General features: G+C 34.2%; 1 non-coding gene across 1 annotated transcript; it reads left to right on the top strand.

Moving 5' to 3' along the window:
• Positions 1-451: 451 nt before the first annotated feature.
• Positions 452-560, top strand: LOC112496010 (small nucleolar RNA R71). The gene has a single exon (XR_003062428.1). It is a non-coding gene; the product is annotated as a small nucleolar RNA R71 (small nucleolar RNA).
• Positions 561-4,829: the final 4,269 nt, after the last annotated feature.

The following is a 4,829-nucleotide window of genomic DNA, read 5'->3' as shown; positions in this document are numbered from 1 at the left end:
GTTTAAGTGTTGTCTCCATCTAAGGTTATAAGTGTTTGAGTAAGGATTATTCTGGTTCTATCTGTTAAAGTTACCCACATAGTTCACTAAAACTGGATTTCCAAGACAATTGTCAAATAGATGCCCTTTTCCACAATAAAAACAAATTAAATCAGCAATTTAGTTGACAGTTGTTGGGCCAGTAATCATAGCCTTCACCATATATTGTTAGTGAGGTTACTTGAGCTGATAATGCTGTCAAGGCATCTATATTGTGAACTTCTGCTGGTCCTCTTATTGTGCTTATTTGGTATATGGCCATTGATAGTTGTCATTGGCTATCTTTTCCAAAATTTCATAAGCTTCATTGTAAGACTTAGACAATAAGGCACCATTTGCTGAAGCATCCACCATCAACCTAGTACTTGGGTTAAGACCATTGTAGAAAGTTTCTAACTGTATACATTAAGGAATACCATGACGAGGACAACTCCTGCATAACTCCTTGAATCTTTCCCATGCATCATACAATTTTTCATCTTCAAGTTTATGGAAAGTAATGGAATCAGGCTGTAGAGAGTTCAACCATGCTCTTGCTCGATCCCTTAGAAAAAATGGGAAGAGTCTGAATCTCAATGGTTCATGTGATGCTCCAACAATCTTGAAAGCATCACTTACTTTTAGAAATAGTTTAAAGTGAAGGTGAGGATCTTCTGATGGAAATCCATTGAATTGCCCCACTATTTGAAGCATCTGAAACATCACTGGTTTACACTCAAAATTAGCAGCTTGCATTTCAGGTCTAAATATTCCAAAATTTATGGCTTGAGGGGCCAACATGGCATAATCTCTATAGCTCTGTCTCTATCATCTACTGTGTAGATAATATTCTCGTTCCCTGGTTGCCCATGAATATTCTGTCCATTTTGACCTTCTTGACCTCCGTGTGCATTGACAGGTTCTATTTCTTCTCGAGGATTCAAGTTCCCTATATCTTGCAAATCATCTATATCTGCGAGCAGATTTTAAATTTCTATGTTCTTTTCTTAATCTTCTTGCAATTCTTTCGATTTCTGAATCAAACTAGAATTCAATAGGTTTATATTTGTGAATTCAAGGGTTGCTAGAGCACTTCTGCCAACAAAGCAAACAAATTAAAAGAGAAATAAAAATTGCCAAAACTTGTTGATTTCACAAAAATTGATTTCACAAAAATTGATTTCACAAATCCCAATAAACAGCTAACTAGCAACAGTGTCAAAAACTTGTTGGGTGGTTTGCTTACCATAAGTGTCAATGTGCAAGTGTGCACGATAAGTAATATATTAATGAGTATTCAGAGCTTCTCCACAAGGATTGATGTTATAGGATTTGCTATAGCAATCTTAATAATGCAATTTGAAGCTAAAATAAAATAATCAATTAAACTAATAAACTAATGAAATTAAAAATGTAATAAACAAGATGCAATAAGAAAAATCTCAATAGGAAATGAGTAGTTGAGTGATTAAACTCACTTAATGGTATTAACTATTTTTTCAATTAATATTCTGTTGCTACAGAATCCCTCATACATCCTCAACTGTCGCCTGTTGGATATCTTATATCTAATGTAACCTAATAGTGGCCAGTTGTTACACTAACATTAGGTATAACATTATGCTTACTAGGATCCAATTACCCTACAAAGTGAACCAATATGTCTAGTTCTTCACTAATTTTATATCAAACATGCCTTATTAAAATCGAGATTAACTTGACTTGAGAAACTCAATCTAAAACCATGTATTGTCTTAATTTGTTCTACTAAGTTAGACTTTTTTTAGGCCCTTTCTTAGCTAGTATCCACTAAATAGATGGTCAGTCAAAATAAGGATTGCAATAAGTAAAATTAAGATAAAATGTTGCAGCAAATTCAGAGCAACATATATATATCAGTCAAATAGCATTAAACTTGTTTAACACTCAACCACAACAAAGTTTAGTTCATGATTTGGGATAAAATAGTAATAAGAATCGTTCTAGCCATCAAATACATTCCTATAAATAAAGAAAAATAAGAAAACAAGATAAGGAATTGAATTCTGCTTAATCTTTGTGATCACTCATTATTTTTCTTCTTGAATCTTTTGTTGCAGCCCTCAAATGTCTCTTTTTCTCTGTTTTCTTTATGCTTTTCTCTATTATTTTTCCTTAATGACTGTTCTCCCTCTTTTTTTTTTCACATGTGTTCCTTTTATATCTTGGAACTAGGGCAACCAAAAGTGTGTGACCATGTGTCTTCCATTTTTGGAAATCTTGGATCGCAATCTTTCAGTTAACACGCGTAAAATCTTGTCTGCAATTGCTACAGGATTGCTGCAGCAACGGCTATAGCATCTCCTTTGTTCCAGACTTGTTTTATTTCCTCTGCAGGCAAGTTCTTTTGTGGTATCTGCAAGTCTATTGATACAACTTTCCATCCATAAAGCTTGAGTAACTTTTTGGCCCTCTACAATCATGCACATAATCAAAGTACAAAGTATCTAAAACACAATCAATTTATTAAAATTAAACTTAAGCAACTGCTTATGCAAAATGAAACTAAAAATACAATAAAAACACATCATTTATTCTTTAAATAATATTGATTTAAGTCTAAAAATGTCATGAATAACTCTTATTTCATGGAGTTATCACTAAGCTTGCTATTGAGTTTGACACAACCAAATAGATATATAGATTTTCCTCTGACACTAGTTTAGAAAGAATTAGAGGACTGCCCATGTATTTTTCAATTCTTGGAATGCTTTCTCACATTCATTTATCCACATAAGATTTTTTCCTTTTCGGAGAGTTTTAAAGAATAACAAACATTTATCTATTGCTCGCGAAACGAGAGACTCAAAGCAGCAACTCTCCTTGTAAATCTTTGGACCTTCTTTATTGTCTTTTATGATTGTATATCCAATAGAGCCTGAATCTTTTTTGGATTAGCTTCTATTCGTCATTGACTGACCATGAATCCCAAAAACGTTTCGGATGATACTTCAAAAGCATATTTACTTATAGTTAGCTTTATCTAAAGCTGTGATGTGATCCTCCATTTTCTTGCTTTTAACAAGCATGTCATCTACATAAAATTTCATATTTCTTCCAATTTTTCTAGTAAATATTTTGTTGACTAATCTTTGGTAGGTTGCTCCACCATTTTTAACCCAAGAGGCATTACATTATAACAATATAAGCCTTTCTTTGTAATGCATCTTGTTTCTCCCTATTTGGAGGATGCATCTGAATGTGGTTATAACCTAAATATGCATCCATAAATGTGAGTAATTCATGTCCTGCAATCGCATCAACTAGCTGAACAATCTTGGTAAAGGAAAATTGGCTTTGGAGTACGCTTTGTTCAAGTCATAAAAATCTATGCAAATCCTCCACTTTCCATATGGTTTTTTAACCATCACTACATTGGCTAGCCAATTGGGGTAATGCACTGCTCTAATAAATCATGCTTCTAGCAATTTATTAACTTCCTCTGCAATTGCTTTATATCTTTCTAAATTGAAAGACTTTTTTTTTTTTGCCGCGCTGATTTCTAACTAGGATTTACATTCAGTTGATGAGCTATTACTTCAGGATCTATACCAGACATATCTTCATAGGACCATGCGAACACATCACTGTTTGTTCTGTGGAAATTTTTTTATTTGTGCACGCAATTCTGGAGTTAACGATTGGCCAACTCAGGTATATTTACTTTGATCTCCTTCTTACAACTGGACAGTGTCTAATTCTTCTACTAGTGAACCCCTTTGCTCACTTTTTTCTTCCCTTGAGTCAAGCATAATCTGTAGGTTTTCATGTTTGTCCTCCTGCCTCTCAAAGACGTAACGTAGCATCTATTGGATTTCTCTTGATCAGCTGTTAAAACTCTAACTCTTCCTTCTGTAAGAAACTTTATCATCAAATGGTATATTGAAGTTATTACTCGAAACATGCTTAAAGCTAGTCTTCCTAAGATGACACTATAAACTAATGGATGCTCTATTACTGAGAAATTCATTATCTTAGTAACTTGGTAGGATGGTTCCTCAATAGTCACTGGTAACTATACATTGCCCAAAGAGATCAAACATTCTCCTCCAAAACCAATCGAGGGTGTGCGTATTAGCTTTATTTTTTTCTCATCCAATCTTCATTTTATCAAATGCACAGAATATCAACTGAACTTTTATTTTCTATCAAAACTTTGTAGACCTTCTTATTTACAAGGATTATGGAGACGACCAAGGAATCATTATGTGGCTGATGTATTCCACTCGCTTTTTCATTTGTAAATGTGATGGTGTTATGTCTTATCTTGACTTTCTTTTGAGTTCTACTCATCAAATCTACAAAAAAAAAAACTCCTAGTGTGTTTATAGCCACCTAGCATGAGCTTTTTAAGCCTTATTAGAATCTTCTCTACATGTGGGTCCACTAATTATGGTTCTTATGGGCGTCCCACCTGCAATCTCTTGGTTTACTATTCGTACAGCTGCAGATGCTTCTGTTTTTTTTTGTAGAATTGGATAGAATCTCATCGGGCATTCTTATACTATCTTCCCTCGCAAACTCTTTAAGATATCCCCTCTAGATCAGGAATTTTATTTCCTCCTTGAGATCGAAACAATCTTCAGTGTTGAGACCATGATCTCGGTAGTATCTGTAGTATTTACTTCTATCTCTTTCGGTTGTTGTCTTGATATCCTTGAGTTTCCATAGCAATTCTGAGTTCCTTATTTACACCGACAGCTGTTCTCTGGGCACATTAAGCGACGTGTTCCGAGGGAAACTACTCTGCGAAATCCTAGGACTTTTGACTT

This window comes from Citrus sinensis, chromosome 4 (assembly GCF_022201045.2).
Source record: "Citrus sinensis cultivar Valencia sweet orange chromosome 4, DVS_A1.0, whole genome shotgun sequence".
NCBI classification, from domain to species: domain Eukaryota; kingdom Viridiplantae; phylum Streptophyta; class Magnoliopsida; order Sapindales; family Rutaceae; genus Citrus; species Citrus sinensis.
The sequence above is the reverse complement of the archived record's forward strand: the minus strand, read 5'-3'. Positions and strand labels throughout refer to the sequence as shown.